This window comes from Columba livia, chromosome 13 (assembly GCF_036013475.1).
Source record: "Columba livia isolate bColLiv1 breed racing homer chromosome 13, bColLiv1.pat.W.v2, whole genome shotgun sequence".
Lineage (NCBI taxonomy): Eukaryota > Metazoa > Chordata > Aves > Columbiformes > Columbidae > Columba > Columba livia.
Window position 1 is genome coordinate 18,560,539 of NC_088614.1, and position 22,257 is coordinate 18,582,795.

At 39.8% G+C, this 22,257-nt stretch overlaps 1 long non-coding RNA gene across 3 annotated transcripts in view; it reads left to right on the forward strand.

The window, feature by feature from the left end:
* LOC110362295 (uncharacterized) overlaps window positions 1-22,257 on the forward strand; it is a 263,471-nt gene that overhangs the window by 82,687 nt on the left and 158,527 nt on the right. For 2 of the 3 annotated variants that reach the window (XR_010465985.1, XR_010465987.1), the window contains exon 2: window positions 11,884-11,955. This is a non-coding gene — a long non-coding RNA (uncharacterized LOC110362295). Of the gene's footprint in view, window positions 1-11,883; window positions 11,956-16,499; window positions 18,503-22,257 lie in introns of those variants that run through there. The other variant, XR_010465986.1, reaches the window with a different exon arrangement.

Genomic DNA, 22,257 nt, shown 5'->3' on the forward strand with positions numbered 1-22,257 from the left:
GAACTCGTTCATAGATATTTTATTTAGTGTGGAGTCCTGTAGTGAGAGGTATAGAATGCGCAGGGAATGAACGGTTTCACAGGGGGATGGCAAAGGGAAAGATTATGTGGTATCTTCTGGAATATGTGTTATAGATCAGTACAATGTATAGAAAAGGTATCATGCAGAGGTGTATTTCATGCTTCTGTAATTAACTTGGTAAACTCCAAGGCAACAGGTAATTACCGAGTTTCTCAAGTCAGATCAGTCAATGTCCAGGTAACCAATAAAGCATTCGTGGGCAGTTTTCAGAAATATGTTGCACAGTCTGTATTTTGTGCTGCAGAACAGGTCAGAGGGGTCTTTGTTACAGAAATACTTCCACTGCTTTGAAGAAGTAGTGACTAAGTTAAATCTTATTTGTCCTGAACCTGGTTCTCCAGAATCTCTCTTCCCTGTTACACTCCTCAGCTTCTTCCTGAGCAACTGATAGTGGAAATTCTGTATTTTTGTTATATGAAAGGTAATTCCCAGGGTAAAGTGACCTAATTTGGACTTCAGGAATTCAAAGCTTTGAAGTTTGTGTAGCCCATACCAACACCTGCACTACAGAAAACCAGGTGCATCAATTTGCAAGTTAATTTAATATCTAGAATCATAGTATAAATTAAGAATTATGCAGATTGGGGAATTTAGACAGCAAGTTTATCATAGAGGACATGCTTCATAGATACAGATTTCATTAATAAACTTGCATTAGCTAAAAAAAATTACAAAAAAAGCCAGGAACTAAAAATATGAAACACGGATTGAAGCTATTATTGTGTTCCTGTTCATATCAAAAGGCATCACAGTCACTGAAACACAGACGAGAACAAAATTCTTCATGACCGTTCAGTAATACACAGTTGGGAGACCTTGTGCCATTGACATCAGTGTCAGGAAAGTTTGGAGTTTGGTGCTTGTTATCTTGCACAGGATAGCAGGTGTTCAATCAAAACCGCTCAAGTATTTTCTGTGGTTCTCATATACTTTAAAAGCAAGTAATTAGAATTATCCACAGATATTTTGTAACTATGAATAATTCATTTCCTGTGCATCAATAAAATAATTATTGCATATTATCATTCTTAGCTTTCTACTTCAATAAAATTGCTCACATCATGTCACTGTCACAGTAATGTGCCTTTTTATTTTTCATATTAATGAAAATTACCGGTAGAATGAGGAAAATTGTAATAAGGTTTAATGTTACCTATAAGGCTTTTCTGCTGTATTGCACTGAAATGATACAATATCTGGCTTCCGGTTGATTGGAAATGGATATTGCTGCCCAGCTTGGCCTCTTTTGAATACTTTGTTTCTAGATGTTAACTGGTTTAGACCACTTGCATTAGCTTAACTGACTCAATTAGGCACTTATTTTGTGAAATTCAGACAGTTTCTTTACAGTTGTGAAGCTCTTTTTTTCTCATCTTGTTACTTTGTTTAGGAATTCACTACAGCCTCCATCCAGAATGATCTCACATGGGAGTGATGTGCTATCCTCATTAAAAACTTACCTATAGTTTGTATTAATCAAGTGTTTAAATCCTTGGTGGCCTAAGATCAATTCTATTTGGATTTATTTGTAGTCATTTATGGTTCAGCAAACACTTAATGGTCCTTAGAAATTTTTGTTTCATATGAAATCTGTTATTTTTCCAAAAGTCCTAAAAAAACCCCCTGAAACAACAAAGCAAATAATTTTTGAAAGAAAAACAAACAAACAAAAAAACCCCAAACAACACACCAGAATCCTGCGAATGAACCAACCCAAACCAAACAAAACCACAAACACAAACAAAGCAAACCCACAAAGAATCAAAACCCCAAACCAACAAACCCAAATCAGTTTCTTATTTGGAATATTTAAAACTGCTTTGGCTATAAAATGCATAGGTTTTTATAAAACTGTGCATCGTTTGTTAAGATTCTTTGTTACTTTCACTAGCAAAATGCCTACATCGTCGTGACTTCACTGCTTTACACAGAATCCCAGAATGTCAGGGGTTGGAAGGGCCCTGGGAAGCTCATCCAGTGCAATCCCCCATGGAGCAGGAACACCCAGATGAGGTTACACAGGAAGGTGTCCAGGCGGGTTGGAATGTCTGCACAGAAGGAGACTCCACAACCCCCCTGGGCAGCCTGGGCCAGGCTCTGCCACCCTCACTAGGAACAAGTTTCTTCTCAAATTTAAGTGGAACCTCTTGTGTTCCAGTTTGAACCCATTACCCCTTGTCCTGTCACTGGTTGTCACCGAGAAGAGCCTGGCTCCATCCTCCTGACACTCACCCTATAGATATTTGTAAACATTACTGAGGTCACCCCTCAGTCTCCTCTTGTCCAGCTCCAGAGCCCCAGCTCCCTCAGCCTTTCCTCACACGGGAGATGCTCCACTCCCTTCAGCATCTTTGTTGCCCTGCGCTGGACTCTCTCCAGCAGTTCCCTGTCCTGCTGGAACTGAGGGGCCACAACTGGACACAATATTCCAGGTGTGGTCTCACATCTCCAGATGTGGCAGAGTAGAGGGGCAGGAGAACCTCTCTGACCTACTGACCACCCCCTTCTAACCCACCCCAGGTACCATTGGCTTCCTGGCCACAAGGGCCCAGTGCTGGCTCATGGTCACCCTGCTGTCCCCAGGACCCCCAGGTCCCTTTCCCCTACGCTGCTCTCTAATAGGTCATTCCCCAACTTATACTGGAACCTGGGGTTGTTCCTGCCCAGATTCAAGACTCTGCTCTGCTCTTCCCAGAATTACGCAAGCACCTTAAGAAGCAAAAAACAAATGTAAAAGCCTATTCTGTGGCAAGATCAGGATTACGACTTAGCACGGTAATAAGTAAAACCTTTAATTTTTTTTTTTTTCTGTTCCTGCAGAGTGAATGAACTTTTTATTTACTGTCTGAAACTTAAAAACATGTTTTATATTAGGAAATGTTGATGTTCAACTTGAAGTAATTATTTGGTATGCACAGAATATTGTGGGGCTTATCTATACTACTGTGGCTTGGCACACGTGCTACCTGCTGTTATTTACTGTTGTCTTAATTTCATGTTTGCTGTCAGAAAAATATCTTCCTTTTCCATCCTTCAGTTTGCTGTAACCTGAACCTCAGATTTTAGTTCGTGTTTGTTTGAAGCAGAAAGATATGATTGTGCTGTGTGTAAACATCTGATTTAATGAGAAGATAATCTTAATAAAATGCTAGGGGTGAGATAGCAAAGGTTGTATACTGGGTTAAATAATACCACTGTCTGATGGTACTTTCTCTTCGATTTATTTTCCCAGTTCTGTGGTAGGGATGCATGTATTTTGCACTTGAATATGTGTCAAACTTGATTAATTCTGAATTCTACTGCTACTTACACATCTTTTCAGGCGTGTCTACATCAACATAATGGGTGACAGTAATGTCCACATAAGTGAATCCTTTGAAAATATACTTTCATTTACCCTTGATACAGTCGTACTAGCAGATGATTGAACAGTCCATGAAGTGGGGGGTGTGTGTGTATTGATCTCCTCAAATTCTGCATTCCAGCGTAGTAATAGTTGCCAAGCCATTTCACTGCCATAAGATTCACTCCTTTGGGCCGGGTTTGCTCGCTGTAGCGCGCGGGCTGTGCCTCCCTGGCTCAGCAAAGCTCAGCCTGGTCCTGCCCCAAGGATCCCCACACCCTGGTTTGCTGGTTGGATTCCTTTAGAGCACGACAGTTCCACCAGCCGGGAAACGGCACATAGCATGGAGCAGGTCAGTGTTCTGACAGGTATTATCCCAGCTCGTATGACTGGCATTAGGAACGTAATGTTTTCCTAAGTTAGACTGGGATGAATTTGGGGAGATTTTTTCACCTTTTGCTCCTGGAACCCTTTAAAGTATGTGCTTTGCTGCCCTCGCAGAGGCTTCATAGATTAGCAGCCTTTTAGTCTTGTATCTCGGATGTTTTAATTTCAAAAATACGTTTGTTTGTTTCTTTAACTGTGGATTTGATAATAGAAGTGTCCAGATGAAATAGAATGGGGGGTGATCAGGTGCTCCAAATTTACACTGATGTTGAAGTCTATGAAACAATAAAACTAAGTGAAGAAATTGTGTATGCTTTAATGTTCATTCAAACAGAAAGAAATTGAAAAACAACTGCACCTGGGGAAAAAGATTTGGAAAGACACCTGGAGATGTTCCAAATGTGTGCTTTCTTAATAATTAGCACATCATCTACCTAGTTAGCATCTCATAAATAACCATAAAGTAGTCATTTAATGAATCATTTTACTCTCTGCTGTCAGAGGTTACAGAAAAAGCCAAATGCTTTGTTTATTTTAAGAACAAGGTGCGTCTCTTTTTTTTCAGCATCGTTGAAAAAATTGCAGTAGGAAAATGATGTCATATTTTAGATCAGATGGGGTTTTTTTAATACAACATAGCATGAGTTAAGCTCAGTGGCATCAATTACACTGCTATTTTGTACATGTGTTTTTTGGCACGTTACAGAGGATGGCATTGATTAAGCTGTGGGGCATTTTCTGACTACAGCCTTGCCTAGGTTTGGATGCCTGAGATCCTGTTTAGGCTTCTCAGCTCTATTCTACTCAGACTCAGCTTGTGTTGTGTTAACAAAGGCATTAGTACACTCTAACACCATGGGTTTTGTAGATGTGTGTCTAGTCTTGAGAGCTACAAGGATGGGTTCTAGTTCTGCCCTCTGTGATGGCTACTAGAGCTAAGTCTGGCTACAGCAGAAAACTCTTAGTGTTGTTAAGGCACCAGACAGGGCTTGGGCTGTGGGAGCAGAGAGGCAGGATGCAGTTCCATCCACTGAAGGAGACATGTCTTAGCACTCTGCCTGGGTTTTAGCAATGGTTTCAACGTACCTTGTTAAGAGTCACTTTTATTTATTGTCTAAACTTAAGGATAAGAAATGCTTTTCTTACACGGTGAGGGCAAACATCAGTCTATCCTGATAATCCTGGCTGTATGAGCCAATGCAGACAGGTTGCAAGAACAACCAGAGGCCACAAATGGAAGGCAGAGACCAAATTTATTGTTGTTACCTCACTGCCTGGGGATCTCTGGAGCAGCACTGAAACTCCTGGGCAGAGGTGACACGAGCAGAGATGCAGGCACTGCAGAATTCAGCCCTGGTTGAAGATCAACGAGCCTGCTCGTTTGAACCTGGATACGGGGATTCAGGCAGGCACAGTTTACCACACTGCTTTGATCTCTGCCTGCAGGAATCTCAAGGATGTATGATAAGGTGCCTTTACGGCTCTTTAGACAGGCCTGTTATCTAACACAGAGGTTCTACTTGTGATTTATTGTGTTTTTCTATACCGCAGTTGCAGTTGCTTGAGAGTATTTACAATTAACCTCCTCGTCATTCTTGCGCTATTCCCACACACTGGCTTTAACAGTAGGCAATATAAGGTGCTGAGGGGGAAGCATATAGGTAGTAGCAGTTCTGTATAATCACAGCATCATAAAATCATTTAGGTTGGAAAAGACTCTTAAGATTATCAAGTCCAACTGTTAACCTAACACTATCGAGTTAACTACTGTTTCTTCATTCTGTGACATTCCTTCATCTTGCATAGCCTCACATACTGCATTTGTCACCAATATTTTCTGTTTGAGACAGAAATTGCACTTGAGGCACTCTGTAGTAGCAGCTAATGGAATACATATGTGTAGAGTCCAGATTAGTGCTTTTATGTCTTAAATTCTCACAAGTAAAGGTAGGCATGAAGTCTGCCTCTTCAGAAGGGACTGAAAGGACAACCATTGATGTCGCTGGTATGCTTTTAGCCCTTAATCCAAAGGTGGTTGTTGCTTCCATTCCAATGTCCAAGAAAGGCAAGCCTCCATTACTTGTGTAGGTATCAAGATGACAATATATAAACGATATAGTTTATGGTAAACCTCACTTCAGTGGGAAAGTAATTCTATATTAGGTGCTTCAAATCTTATTTTGAAGCATTAATGATGTAGCATTATTTGCTATACATACAGTCCTTGGATGTTAAGCATGGGGGGTGGAAGGGGAAGCTGTGGGGAACCCCACACTTGTAGCATCACCTTCTTGCTGAAGATAAGAAACCCCAGTCCCTGGCTGGGAGACTAGACTTGGGTCTCCTCAGGAGTCTGTTCCCAGGGAGCACAGATGGGACCATAGCAGAAAGGGATAGGGCCCCGCTGGCAAAAGGGTTCAGATTTGGCTGGCATCTTGAAATTTGCCGATGGTGTTTGTTGGGGTTATAGAGTTGGGGAAAAAAACCCAACAACCAACACCTGAACATCTTTTGAAGAAACCTTTGAATAAATGATCTGAAATGCATCCTTAGAGAGCTTTTGACATCCATCAGCCTTTCTTAAGTGGTAAGAACCAAGAAAATGTTTGTGGAAAGAAAAGCTTAGAGTTATCTAATGTGGTGAGTACAGAGAAGGTATTTTTGGATTTCTTAATGTAGCTTTCCATCCTGCAATGTATCATTAGGTGTTATCAACAGCAAGGAAAACTGCCAATCATCGTAACAACTAACTACTTTTAAAAACGCCATCCAGTGACTTTAATTATGATTAAGTACTTATGAAATTAAGTAACACTGAATACACAAATTCCTTCTGGTAATGATCAAGGTGTTTATTTTCTCCATATGGGCTTTGGTTTTGCAGAGCAGTTTGAGCATGTGCATAGTTTTGAAGTTAGTAGAAGGCCTGGTCAGGACTGGATGAATATAGCCAAAACCTGGAGATATTAGATGGAAAAGAGCTGAAAAAATTTGTGTGACCAAATATACCCTATTAGATCCTTGAAGAATTTAAAGACTTAAGTACCTTTTAGCTCTTTAATGAATGAGAATAATCAACTGTTAACATGTCTTGCAGCTAAACGCTCACTAACATGTGTTGAGTACTGAAGTATCTTTGAAAATCTGCCTCTACATCATTCTAGCATATGGAATCCTCCTCCTCCTCAATTGCGCTGTTGCTTTTGGCAGCACTGGTAGTACTGCCCCTTTTACTATTATTCCTCTTTCCCTGACAGAAAGTCTTATTTTATGTACTGTAACCTTCTGCTCTTTGACCACCTGGAAGCCAGAACAGTGTGGGGTTAGAGCACATCCTTCTTTTGTCTGGACCTGTTGCTTCTCACTGTATTTATTTCTCTCTCCTCCCCATTTTCCAGTGTGTCAGGCAGGCAGCATTTTACATTTGGAAGCACTTTTAAACTCTTTTCACTTTCCTTGCTTGGCTCTGAAGGTATTTTAGTGGCATAGATGGGCAGATTCTTGACTATTGTAACTCTGGGAGGATGGGAGCAGTGAACTAACTCAGTGGTCCTTTCTGTCCTTACCTGGGGTTTTTCTGTTTCACTGCACGCACAGACACACACACACAAAAGAAAAACGACCTAGTCATGTTCATTGTGCTCTAAGAAATCAATTGAACTGACTTACCTATCAGAGGTTTTAGTGGTTAGAATATTATATAGCCAGTGGGCGATCTAACATAACACAAATTTCTTAAGGCCTCAGCTTTACAGACCAAATTAGAAAACTAAATAAAGAACTCCAACTTAGTCTTTTCATTTAATATTCCAAATGACTTAGAAGATTCCACTGTCAGCAAGTATGCATTGGTGCAGTTATACATGTTTTCATTTGAAGAAGACCCTTCAATACATATTTATAAGCAACTCAGATCTATGTTAATAGGTTTTCTTTGGAGTGCTTGCGCTTTTTCTCTCATGTGCTCTTTCCCACTCTCTATTTTTTTCTTACTTCTTTTTATTTTATTTTTTTCCGATGGACTCTAATGCTGAAGTTAACCTGGCTTTATGCTAAGGACTGCGCTGATGTTCAGCTCTTTCATTGTTAGAAAAACTCTCCCAAAAGGGAGCATATGCTAAATTGTGTTTCAGGGAATTAAACCCATACATTTGTGTCATTCAGCGATCAGACAATAATGACATGCTTATGTCCTCGCGCTTACTAGGCAAGAGAATTTATATTTTCTTGTTTTAACATCCAGCTTCAGTGATAGTAGCAACCTAAAGCCAAAATAAAACTATGTGCTGCTTCTTTGCAATGAATAGTAGTTAAAGAACTCAGGAATGAGCATATTTTTTTCTTCCATTAAATAACTTGAGAGGCAGAGCATAATAGAATGATTTTTCAACAAGCCTTGGCTCTAACAAATGGACAAGAGAAATAGAAGGTAGATTTTAAATGTTATTTGTCTCTGTGTAGATTACATGTTTGTATTTTAAATGACTTTGCTCTTCAAATAATTATATAAACAGTAGGTTAAAGCCATTCATTTATGTGCCATAAGACTGTACAGTGCTAAATGAGATTAAACAAGTCTTTCATTTTTGGTTAATGGTTGAATTATTAATTGTGCTTACATGAATCTACAGGGATTACTTGAAGAACAGAATTTAGACTGTGTTAACCCGAGGAATGCAGAGTGTCTGATTTGAATTAACTGCTGAATTAGCTATAGTTGCAGTCTGAGGAGAAGGCTGCTGGCCATCAGCCAACAGCAGTTGCCACAAGTCAAAAGAGCTGCAAGAAGCAGGTCAAATTTAAGAAGTACAGAATGCTAAAGCTCAGTTATTTAAATCAAAAAACCTAGTGCAGATGATCAAATAAGCAGTTGAGAGTATTTGATTTGGAGCACATGGAAACCATCTGTTCCTCTATAAGCTAAACCGTAGTAATAAATACAGGCTGATGGAGCAGAGGCTTGGAGAGATGAAGGAAGATGCCATGCCTCATCACTTCTTTCCAGCTCTATGAGAGGAATCTATTTTTAAAAGTCAAAGTGTGTCCAAAAAGTAACAAACTCATTCCGATTGTCCTTGTAACACGCACACTGGCAGAATTCAAAGTGATTAAGTGACTGAATCATAATTTGATACCTGTGCAAGTGAGAGATGGAAGAACTGGGCAAAGAAGCTACTAAATAAGTTCCCTTCCAATGCAGCAAAGTAGTGTATCACCAAGAATTTGGACTGATGAAAGTTGCTAGTAGGAGATAATGTCCTTTATGTCTTCTAGTTTTGACTGGTAGAGGTTAAAGTTTTGAGCAAGACTGCTACATGTAAAGCAATAAACTGCTTTGTGATCCTGGCTAAATTTCTGAAGCAGAGAAAAAAAAAAGTGTGTATTTCTTGCTTTTGTGTGTGTTCTCTGTGCATGTGTTGAGTTTCATGAGCAAGAGAAAGGCTAGACTGAAGTTTTAAGTCAAGTATTATACAGAAAATGTAAGTCAAAAGTCAAAAAGTATATTCATAGCCTCCTTTTTGGAGAGTTTTGTGTGAAAACATGTTTTGGTTTTCTTCTCTTTGATAGTCACTCATTTTTCTCCACCTTTGCAGCTGTGAAGTTGCACCGAGGGGGAGTCCTCTTGTAAACCTCCGTTCTTTGAAGTAACACATGTTCACTAAACGCGAATGGCTCTCAAATAGCTTAAGGCAAGCAACACCGTGTGCTTGATGGAACTACAATTGCTTTTTAAGAATTCTTTAGATAGTCCTTCAGAGTCTTTTTACACAAATCAAAGTAACTGAAAATTCGAAATTTCGAGTGATGGTACTATTGTAGATTTTGAATAATGATCTTTCAATAGCATATTGTTTTACTTCAATATATTTCGGGTATCTTTGTTCAGTTCCAAAAAAAAAAAATATAACAACTAATTACAGACACAGACGGACAAGTGGAGCCCTTAATTTTGATGACTCTAGAAATAAGGTACAACATAAGCACTTCTTTGGAATGTATGTAGAGGTGGTAGTACACTGCACCTTTTTTTCTTTCCTTTTGTAACACCAGTTAGCGAACTAATGACAGTGTACTGGATTTGTGCTGTCACTCACAGTGTGCAGCCACATCAGTTCTGGTCTTGAATTTGGCAACTTCAGTTATTGCTGATAAAAGCTGCCTTGTTCAGAAACTCTAAGCTATGGGAAGTATGCTATTAAATTCTCCAGGGATCCTGTTTTAATTCAAAACTGAGTTCTTCGGTATCCAAAACTTAAGTTTCCTATGAACAACTGAATAGCAAATGTGAATTATTAAGCAGAGCTCAAATCTTAGAATGTAGAGTGCCCTTCTGGATTATGTAGGAACTGTTCTATTTCACAATAAAATTGCTGTAAGATTCCACAAAGGCAGCTCAACAATTTAAGATATTCTTCTTTAGATGTATCAGTGAATGTGTAAGTTTTGCTTTGTGTGGGGTGTAATGTGTTCTTGCACGCAGTGTCCATTAAATAAGGTAGATAAGATGGTGTAGTTGTGTTATACTGACAAGCTTTAAAAATAAACTCTACATTTATGGTAAATGGGGGAAAATAGTTCTGTCTAGTAGAGCGAATCACAAGTAAGGATCTTATTCTGGAGATATGGGTCAGTCTGAAATCCCATACAGTTTATTCTTGTTGCCTGCAAGTTATGCCACAAGAAGAATCTCTGTGGCAGCAGTTATTGTTGCTGGATTATTTTACTCTCTCAAACTCATCCATATGAAGCAAGCATAGTGTTGGAAACTGTGCTCAAATAGAAGAGAACTTTTAACATGCCTGCCAGTGCTGTGAATGATCCCCCTGTCAGTGCGTAGTCTGTTCATGAAGATGAACATGTGCTCTCCTGGAATGATTTACATGGTTCGATATGTTTGGAACATTATTTGCCTCAGTGAAGATGTCGTTTTCCTGCTTTTCCTAGATTTGTGTAGACAGATGACTTCATGGCTAGAATTCTTTGTCTCTGGTGAATTGCTGCGATAGCTGACTGTTGCTGTGGCTTATTGCAGAGTTCCTGCTGTGCTAACACTTACCATCAACAATACTGTACACACTGCAGTTCACATGCAAAACTATTGCAGAAAGCTGTAGAAGAGCAATTGATGGGTTTATGGGAACACCCTTTTACTGTTGTGTGTATATGAAATGGACAAGAGCTGAACAAAACCAGCATGGGCCTTTGTTCTGAAGAGCACATAAGTGTATACTTTAAGCAAGTGCCTGAAACTATCCTTTCATACTTCTCAGTAGTGTTCCTTACGGTGGCTCTGAGAAGCATGCTTTGCTTAGGCATATCTGTATCAGAAGAAGTTTCTGAACAAGGTCACTGTGGTTAGCGAAAACATCAGCTTGTGTTTTTAAAGGCACTGGGGTTGTACAGGTTCTTAAAATTGAACTCATGCTTACATGCCATGCTTGACTGAGACCATAGTAAACTCTCAGAATACTCCTGAGCTATCGTTCTGGTCACTTTACGAACACTGATTATTGTTTGCCACTATGATGTATTGCAATTAAAGGTAATATTTATTTGTTATTATAAAGGTTATGCATCATGTCTACTTTCTTGTTACCAACATCAACATTTACATTTATTTCTCATCTCTCTTGTCTACTTGATGCTTACAAATGTTAATCATTAAAAAAACCTGCCTGTAATTAAATTCCTTGGGCAGCATAGGCAACAAAAGAATGAAGACATTTTGAGCTTCCTAATGTTCTGCAGCAGATACTGTTTGTGTCTCAGAGGGAAACGTGCATGAAAGATGAAATAACTGGCAGTTGTCTGTTGAGTGTCTTCCTGCCAGAGTCACCTGAGTAGCAGTTCTTGTTTGTTGTCTTCCTTGTGCAAGTTCAGGGTGTGTGTTCTTGTGAACACAGTCACAGTGGGTCAGATGGCTCGCCAAGCCAGAGCTCTACGTGCAGGTGGAAGCAAAACCTAAAGACAAACTCTAAAACCCTTAGGTTCCTGATGGACTGACACAGGTTTGCTATGGGTAAACTATTTGTAAATATTCACTGAACAACTTTTTACTTCTTTTTTCCCAGGTGATGGATAAACTTCTGCCTCTTCTCAGTCTGTCAGGGAGTTTAGCCACCGCAAAGCCTGAAGAAAGTGAGGTAAGACATTCTTACAATTGCTGATTCATAAGGATTTATTTTGATCATTTGTACTGAGGGATTAATCAATCCTGTGTTACCATTCCCGATCTTTGAGCCTGATCGAGTTGACAGTGAAAACATTGGAATAATCTAGATGCATTTTACAGGCCTTCAGCTAGTGCTTAGATTGTTGCATGAGAGAACCATAATGAACGATAAGAGACTAGTATTTCACAAAATATTTGTAAAAGGTGTGTTGTGAGTTTCATTGTTTGTTTCTGTTTGTTTATTTGTTGGGTTATTTTGTTTGTTTCGGTTTGATTATTTTCCCTGTACAGTGAGTATTAGGCCTGCAATCTGTTGCCAGGGGTAGATTGTTACAAATGCCATAGCAAGCATTGCACAAGATATTTATTGCAACAAAGGAATTAAAATAGTTTTTAATACAGGCTGTTTTCAGTTACATTTTTGTACCAAGAAAAAATATTTTTATTAACAGATGTATTACATTTGTTCATGTTCTCTCTCTCTCTCAAGTGCATTATATTTTGTATCTATCATAGTATACATACAACATTAGTAAGAAGGATTAAAGAAAGACATTCACGCACATGCACTCTATTTTTTTTTTCCCAAAATTGGGCTTGATATTTTAATAACTCTGTATTTTGCCAATATAGCTTCAGTTTAATTGTAAAAACATAGAATGATGTAGTTTAGAGAGCCCCTCTAGAGGTCGCCTGACCTACATCCCCGATGCTGTAGTGCTGAAGACTTCAAGCCAGTTGCTCAGGGACTGACCCTTGAGCAGTTGTTCCAGCTGCTGTGGTGTTTCAGAGGTGACATGGGATGGACTCTCTCTGCCACTGATAAGTTCTTGGCACCCTCACGTTGTATGGACTGTATGTGTCCCTTTGTTGAAGCAGTCTGTAGGTTTAACCTGCCTCTGTTGAAATGTTTCACTCTCCCAAGCGAGGGAGCAATGTACGAGGTCGTAGGTCCAACAGTGGGCCTCTCCTGGTTGACTTTCTGATCATCTGGGTCAAAAAATTCTGATTAACTCTCTCTAGAAATCTCTGGATTTGTTGTGTCCTGCCATGTTCCAGCCAACGTTCAACCAATGTTTTGAGTGAGAAGTGGGGCCTGTGATGATGAGGCAGCCTCCAGTTCTTTGAGGGTTAATCTACCTTATATTCTGAATCAGGTGATCTGTACCAGACACGCGCCACAATGTCACCCATGATTATCTGTTCTCTGATCCATACATGTAAACTCCAAAGTAGCTGATCACCACTTCTGCAGCAGAGCTGCATGTGTCTGAGCTGTTCTTTGCCATCTTCTGTACCTTCCCCTCCTGTCCTTCCTCTAGAGCCCACATTCCTCGTAGTGCTCGGGTCCTGTGAGCTGTGCTAATGAGATCACACCTGTGCAACTGCTTCTGGAGCCGTACATCAGAGTCCATTTACATACCAATAGATGTGACACATCACAAAGCATCCTCAGTCAGTGTTAATACACACCTTTACCATTGACAGATGTCAAATTTGTTGTAGATACTCTTTAGCCATCCTCCTCTGCATTCTCCTGAAACTGTTCATTTGGTAATTAGCATTGTTTCACTAGACATCACCTTTGCTTTGAGTCTTCCATTAGAAGATTTTCTATCACTTTCAAACTTCAAAGTATAGAAAGACTGATAGGGATGAGGGAGAGGGGAAATAAAAAGTGTGTTTTTTCAGACTATTTGTTAATGCTTGTGGTCTTGGATCCTCTTTGATGTTTTCCACATTTCTTGTTGTTTTGTCACTTGGCTGTAAATAACATACTTTCCTGGCCACTTAGAAAGGTAATGTTCTCCTCGCTTGTCTTGTACAATAGACTTATCATTGAGCAGAGCATTCCTGGCAGCCTACTGAAGAACTTAAAATTGAAACATCCTTTTAGTGTAGAGTGGTAATCAAAATGCTCGTGTGTTATGTGGGAAAGGAGAAGTAAGCATTTTTCAAGTTTATGGCACAGAGCTTTTCCCATTGTTGTAAGAGTTCCATCATTAAAGAAGCCACCTCAAATTGCCCCAGAGATCCCCAAGCAGTTCTAAAAAATGTTGGTCTTTGGATCAGTTGTAATTTTATTCTGGTGTCGTTAGTTCTCTGTGTGGCTTTGCTCTGCGTGTTCTTCGTCATCCAGAAAGTACATTCTATTTGAAGCATTTACTCCTGAGTTCCCAAGTGAAATATATTATTTCCCCTATCATCCTCAACAACTGTGCATTGTTAGAGGTTCAGATTTGTTCCTCAATAAATATCCACTTGTTGTATGACTTTAAAATACTGTAACACTCATGCTACATACATTACAGTGAAGGGCTGCATGTGCATTGTGTAACGTGGTAGCAAACTGTAAGTTATAGTAAGTGCTGCCTTTACAAAACTGAGTGTTTTCCCATAGGAAGGAAGTGATATTTATATTCTTTTGACAGAGTTTTCAGGAATTTGTGAGGATACGACCTAGGGAAGGAGGAGAACACCACAAAAATGGGACTTTCTCTTATATTTATTTACCAAATGGTTGTGCTCGTCATAGGTCTTGTGTTTTGGGACTTTTTCAGTTGTTGAATTTGCCAGATTGTCTGATTAGAAGTATTTCATGTACGTCTGGCTCCAGATGAATGTAGATGGGTTGCCAAGCCTCCAGGGCTTCTTGGGGTCATGTCTTTGGGATCACTTGCCATGTGCTTTCATCAGCCATGGCTTCTAGACCCCATCTCTAGGCTGGCCAACTTGCTTGGCATCTGGTTTCCAGATTTCCTGACTGTGCGAAATCCCTAATGAGAAGACGTTGTGACATGTGCAGACTGAAATTAAGTGAGAATAAAATAGTTCATAGTCAAAATAAAAATCTGTTGTGCTAGTCAGAGGTGAGCAGCCATGAACTGACATACTTTATCCATATCCATCTAGAGCAGCCAGAGCGGCTTGGATGTCCTACTCTAATATGACCACTGGTCAGTTTATCGAGTAGACTGGCATCTTGGAGTGGATATTTCACTCTGGAAATGCTATAGCTTGGCAATAAGTACACACTGTCAAGTTTTGGTTTATTGTCCTGATTCAGTCTTATTTACCTTGAAAATAAAAATTTCCCAGAAACTGAATTTCATTTTTGCGCCTAATCTTCTCATGTCTGTGTTTCACCAAATTACGCAAAGTAAAAGTGAAACAAAATTATATGTATCTTAAAAAGTTAAGAAATACCAGATTGTTGGCATTGAGACCCTTTTTGCACATATATCATGATTATGTGCTGTTCCTCAGCAAGAATATACTGACTATAAAACCTAAACTTCCTTAATTAGCGCCTCATTGGTTCTGCTCTCCCGAGCTTCAGATCTTTATCCTTCATAAACACTAAATAAGCCTGTTTTCTGCCTGACCATCAGCTTCTTTCTTTTTGACAAGTCTGCTTTTTGGCACTTTCTCTGCAGTTCCAGACTGCTCCTTTGCTTTCTTTGGCTTGTGATTCCGTGGTGATAGAATGCCAGCAGAGTGCAAGGAAACAAAAGATCTCTGCTTTTAATACCAATACCTTATTGCATCTTGTAGCAGCAGTTATCATTAGAACCCTTCTCCATCCCTACTGCCAAAGATTGGGATGTGCTTGCTCAGTCTATGGTATCGGAACATACACTGTGTAGTTACAAACAGAATTTAATACCACTTTCCTGCAGGGATAAATTGCTTTTAAAGTTCGGTCAGCAAAATCCAACAGTTTGAGCTGTGAGAGGCTCCAGTTCAGTCACTGAGAACAGATTCTTTTGCTTGTTAATCTTCTGAGTGCCTGCTTACGTGTGTGGGAAGTGTGGAAGTGCTAGCAGGCTTCAAAACAAAGAAGTCTGGGAACTATTTTGCATGTGCAAAATTGCTCTCTCCTACTGCTGGTGTCAGAAATGGCTGAGCTGATCAGGATGGAAGTGTCAACAATGGAAAAGAAAAGCTCAGAGAGCGAGCAAGAGACACCCAGTGTAAGAAATGTCAGCACAACTGGCTAAAGTTGGAGCCAGAAAAAGCAGGATATTGAGGCAAGAACAGTAATGCAGTGTTACTGTTCAGTGCTACCTGCTGTTCCCTGAAGACCAGCACCAAATAATCCTTGCTTTTATTTTGTACATCTGAGTAGGTGTGAGAATAAAGCTGCCTGCTACAGGTCCACATGCCTTAATTTGCTCCAGCTTTTGGAACCCAGCAATAGGATAAGAGCAATTGTTCAACCGTTTTCCTTCATCATGAGCTGTTTTGTATTGCTGGGGATCAGAGGAGGTTTAGTAGTTACATCATCCGAAAAGCAACTTATTTTATTGGTTGATTTATTTATTTTGCTTTCAAACTTTACCTTTAAGGAGGTGCTTATGTCTACTGCATAATTTCATATTTTTAAGCCAGCTCATAAATAAAGTATAGTGATATGTAGATTCATTTTGGAATAGATCCAAACGTATTCATTTGTCAGATATTATTATAATGTTTCTTAACAAGTTTAATAAAGTGTGCTGAAGTGGTGTCACTATAAAAGTATTCCCAGAGATGTCTGCATTGATGTGAAACAGTTCCCTGACTATTCTGATTTGATCAGAGCTACGCAGCTAGCTTCACATCAGGCTTTTCCAGGCTTGATCACTCACATTTTCATTAATTTTTCAAGCCTTTCTCTAAAATCTGCTTTATTATTTATTTAGGTGTTTCTTTGCTACAAAGAAATCCAGTGGAAAATGAATATCTGAGCTGCTTAACCGTTTGGCTGGGTCAGGTTGTTCACTATGTCTCGCTGTCTGCTGTGTAAGTGAAGGCTCAAGTGCTGCTTTGGTTTTTGGCTGGATGCTGTATGCCAATCCACAGAGGTGAACCGGTAGTTAACCCATGGATGAAACTGGGCCTGTAGATGACATAAACCTCCATGATCATTCATGCAGCCAAACCTGAGGTTGCCTCATCTTTTCTCAGGTCTGGAAAGTTGACAAGAAAACCCAGCTGGCCAGAATGGTTCGTTAATAGCTGTTGCTTGGGACATGCATTTGTATACATGTGGTGTTTATTACTTGTCAGGCTTCCAAATTAGGTCTTCGTTATTTATGACACAGAAGTGTTCATCAAAAGTCAGGTTTCTCCATCAGAAATCATATCATAGCACAGCACAGGACATTGCTTGGACTGTAAAGAGAAATCACTTTTGGTGGTTCCTGGCCACTTTGTTGGGTGCAGAATGTCCTCATGACAGTGACTGGTGGAGTTGAGCTCCATAGAGTACAGTGCGGAAAAGTTTTTAGCCTTGCATGTCAGAATCTACGTCCAAATCTTAACCTTCTTGCTCTCCGCATTCCCTTGCTGTTCTTCCACTGATGGGAAAAGACAGAGCCTGGAGTGGAAGAGGACAATTACAATTTGAGATTTACTCATCTAGCTGCAGTTAGGAGCTGCAGTCTGTGGCAGCCAATGCGGATGGGATGTGTATTCATAAATCTTGTAACTGTGATGCTTTGTGTTGTAGCATTTGAATACTTTAATCAAAAGAGAAAAGTGGCAAGGAGGGTGTATGGATATTATTTGGAATACTTTTTATAAACAGAGTTTAAAGTGGAGAACCTGATTGGACAGACATTGCAATATCCCAGAGTAGGTTTTGAAGTAAGTGATTTCATTGTGAGTAAGAAGTCTTTGAAATCCATGTATGTTCCCACTCACTTAAATAAAGAGCTCATTAAAGGTTAGTGGGGAAGAGTTAAAGCTGAAGATACACTCTTTTGTACCGGCCTCTTGTGGTTCATCTTCAGTGTAAACTCGTGCATGGTTAGGTGTTAGTGCTTACGTAAGGTGACATGTTATTTGTTCTAACTTTTTTAAAAGTACGATAAACTGTGGATCCAGACACATGACTTCTGTCTGTGATCTGAGCTTGTAACATGTGAGCTAGGTCTTGTCCTCAGCTGTTGCAACTCACCTCCTAAGGCTTGTCTCCCGTCAGGCTCAGTACAGCACATTAACATAGCCGGTGAAACATGGGGAGACAATTTCACCACTTATTTGTTTGTGTAGACGCATAGGCAGATACTGTGCTATATTCTTTGCTCCTCTCCTCTGCCCTTCCTTAGATAGGCTCTCCAGGTGTTCCACCTCTGATGGGCTCAGCTGTGCCCGCTGAGCGGCCGTTGCAGAACCCTCTAGAACCAGCTGGAACTGGCTGGAACCAGCCATGTCCAGCTGGGCAGCCCCAGTCTCTCCTCACAGGGGCTGCTGCAGCCAACACCTCACCAGGCAGATCCAACCAGGGTAGAAGGAGAGTCAGCGTGGACAGGAGTGATTGGGGGAACAGCAGAAAAGAAGAAAAACCAAAAGCTGATGTGTATTTTAAATGGATAGGCACATTGGATGAGCTTCTAGGATGAGACTGGCTTGGGAACTGACCGAGGAATGCTATTGACAAATTGTATGATAAAACGATCCTGTAAGTCCAAAGAGACTGCGTCAGACGGCCTGGAGAAGGAGAGGGCTGCACAGCTGAATTTACAGGAGAGGTGAGTTGTGAAAGAAAAAGTTATTTTGCCTTCCTGTGTGTTGTATTTGTGCCGTGTGCCTGCTGTAAGCTTATCTCTGCTTCCTCTGCGGGGAGAGCTTTATGTGCAGTTAATTCTGTGCACTAGCAGCCAGGATATTTTTGCAGTGTGCGTGTATTTCCCAGAAGTGCTGGTATATGAAGATCTGGGAATAAGCCATTAAGATTTGTGAGAGCCTTATTCTTTCCTACAGGGTGTTGTAAATAACTTACAATAATTTGGACTTAAGCAAAAAGGAATTAAGAAGTTGACTGCAGCTAATGAATACTAATGATTGCTGGAAACATGATCAATGTGAGGCACATATTATTAGTGAAGGTGCCCTTCTTAAACTTCATTAATCACCAAGATACCTAGGAAGCAACAAATAATACCTTGTTATTTGGCAACAGCTAAAGGAAGATCTGGTTTGTAGTAGGTGTTAATTTCTGCATTCCTGTCTCATGCTGACACAAAGCAAGATTTCTGTGAGAGTTTGTGCTGGCGTAAGGAAAAGATGTTTAGTGCTCTGTTGGCACTTCAGCATATGAGTATATCTGAATAAATGAATAATCCTGTTCAACTCATCCAGGTAATGTGGAAGTTTATAGTCAATCATGTCTTCACAAAGTCTGTAAGGGCTTCCATACGGGCAGAGCGAGGCCCTGACAGATTGGGATTGTGAGATTTTAGTGTCTTCTGAAATCCTCTATCAGAGAAAGATACAGTCTTAAACACAATCACAGTAACAACAAAGAACCTCTGAAGTTAAATGCTTGTTAAACATGTCTTCAGGTTGTAGCCATTTTAATGACAGTGCTGCAGTTTTCAGGTCTGTTTCACCGTCCTGGGGTAACCTAGAAACAGCTTTCGTGTAACAGCTTTCTTACTTCCCCCCATCCCTAAAAAGTGTCTCGATAAATCCACCAGGAATGAGATTTACCTTGACCTGTTCCGTTTCATTTCAAGAACACATTTTTCACCACTGTCCTCCTTATTGGCTTGAAGTTTCCTACCTAGTTTGTTCATGTAAGTAGTGAGCAGGCCAACAGTACCGAGAACTTCAGTCCTCTCCAGCGCTATGTGCTGTATTTTTACTGTTCAGTAATTAGTTTCTTCAGCAATTCACTTAGCAACTGATCTTCCTAGGAAGTTGCATTAATTCCCGTTGATAATAACCTGCTGTGGAGAGTTCTTTGAAGAAGTTTACCTTTCCCAAGTGTGATTTTTTTCTTTCTCTTGAGCTTTCTTGTGCTCATTTACACTCCTCACAGTAAAATATCTTATAGGAATGCAAGATTCCCAATTTTGAAACTTAAATGCTTTGAGAGAATTAGCTTTGTGCCATTCTTAGGAGTGAAATCAGAGCTATTTTGATAATTTTCTGCAGTTTCACAAATAATTTAGACTTGGGGCTGATAAAAGGAAGGGCAGAGTAGGCAGAGGGTTGCATTGGTCCTCCACATCTAATGGTGAGCTTCACAGCAGAAATTCACTGGGCGTGTGTACCTTTGCCATTAGATTTCAGCGTATACACAGAATAAACCAGACTAGTGACATCTTTTCTCCCCGGTGCCGCCACCGGTGCTGTCTGTCCTTGCAGGAAATAAAGTCATCTTCAAACACAGAGTAAACCATGAGGTGTATAGGAGTGACAGTAAATGCTTTTAGCTTTATCCCATGGATCATGCATTAGACCTGTGGTAAATGTAGCTTGTTTTTTTCTGGAGCATTTTTATTTTCCTACCATCCATAGAGTGAGAGTACTGCTAATAGTTTGGATGTCGTAGTCTAAGGATCATCGCTCTCCTTCAGGTGATCATACGGTGGAAGTTTCAGGGGCAGCCGTTTTTTTCAGTGCAGTAACACACTGTCTGCTTTAGTCTCAGTTTCCAGAAGAAGTAGCTTCTGGGAGAAAACTTCTTGTGAAAACTTGAGTGTTCGTCATCATCATGTGGTGCAGAGTGTTCCAACACTGCTGATCTTTGAACCCAGGCTTTTAGGTTGTAAGAAGTATTCTGCGTATGGCAATGCTTGTAGCTGGGACTGGCGCCTGTGGCTAAGGGGGAGGGAATTAGTCAGTGCTGCTGTGAGAATTTCTGTGACCTGTTTTTCACTGTAAATTGAGAATGTAAAAAGTGGGTGGTGGAACCCAGGGGTTCTTAGGTGAGGTACTACCTGATCACAGGGCAGTTCTTGTCTTGTTCCCTTAAATGCCTCAGAAATCTTCAGGCCCCTGGTTTTCCTCTGTTTTTACAAATGTACATGAGGAGAATAAAACATTTGTAAATTACAGTATTCTTAATGAACAGTTACAAAAGCAACTCACTTACTCCTATTGAGTGAATAATATAGTTTTGTACTAATAATTCTGTGTTTGCTGATGTGCGATAATATATCCGAGTAAAAACCCACGGTTGCTCTTAGAAAAAGATGATAAAGCCTGACATGTTAATCTGAGTATAGAAGATAAGGAAACAGGTTGTGACTCACAGCAGTTTGCTATGGACAAAATTCTTCTCAGCTATTATGGTCACAAATTGTCACTCTTATGTTTCAATGATAGATATTTAATTATCCTATAATAATTCCGTAATTAGTTGTTACCCTTTATGTTGCACGGTGATTACTTTATAATTAAATATTAATTTAATAACATGATTATGTTTGTGTTGTAGCACAGAATTAACAGTGAGTTAATTATGAAAATTTTCAGATGCAGCAGTTTGAAGAAGTAACCTCTCCCTTCTCCCAAAAGAAGCATCCAGAATTGTATCCAGAATGTGCTCCAGAGCAGTAAAATGAGATATGCGTGAATTATGACGGACTTGTGGAGACTAAGATAGTTCATTGGCATTTGTAAATGTATAAAGGAATAATTCTGGCTTTAACACACGTAATAATTTAGCAGGGACTGATGATTCTTATACTAGTGGTGACTCTCACTAGAAATTAATATTCAGATACTGTTGTGTGTTTAAGATGCTGATCTTCATATGCAAAGAAATTGCAGCTGCACAAGAAGCATTTAGTGATGGAGGTATGGGGCTGAAAATTGTGCACCCAAGGCTTGCAGGGAATGTCTATAGGATTCTAAATAGATCTGGTGTTTTGGTTACTGAATGAGTCTTGTCAGTGGCTAATGCATTCTGGAGAAGGAAAACATTGGTGGCTAGGTAAAGAGGTCCTTTTGGTTAATATTGAGGTGTTATTAATAGTTTTTGGGACAATGCTATGAATATCGAAGTGCTGTGCAAGGGCTTAACCTAGGCAACAGTACTTTTTACCTGCGCTTATAGTGTCATTTTGCGTTATTTTTACACCCAACAGAGAGAAAACTGTTGCCTTTAGCAAATGAAACCCCTCCCTATACTAGACTTGATGTAGAATTACTAATTATGTGGGGTTTTCCCAAGCAGTTGGAATAAATTCATTCTGAGGATGGATTTACTATGGGAAAGATTGTTCCATAGCAATATGGAATAGCACGTGTTGAGAGAGTGCAACTCCTCTGAAAACATTGTTCCACACTATCTTCTTTTTTCTCCTGTATTTCTCCTTGCCAAATCGCCTTGTCTCTGCTTAGGCTGAGACTTCTGTTGCTTAAGATACTGCCTAAAGTCACATAATGCGGAGTCACGGGTTATTTATGGAATTATTAAAAGAAACAGGTTATTGAAAAACAAATGGAACTCATTCTTAGAGAAATGAGTCATTTTTCCTTCTTGTTTATTCTG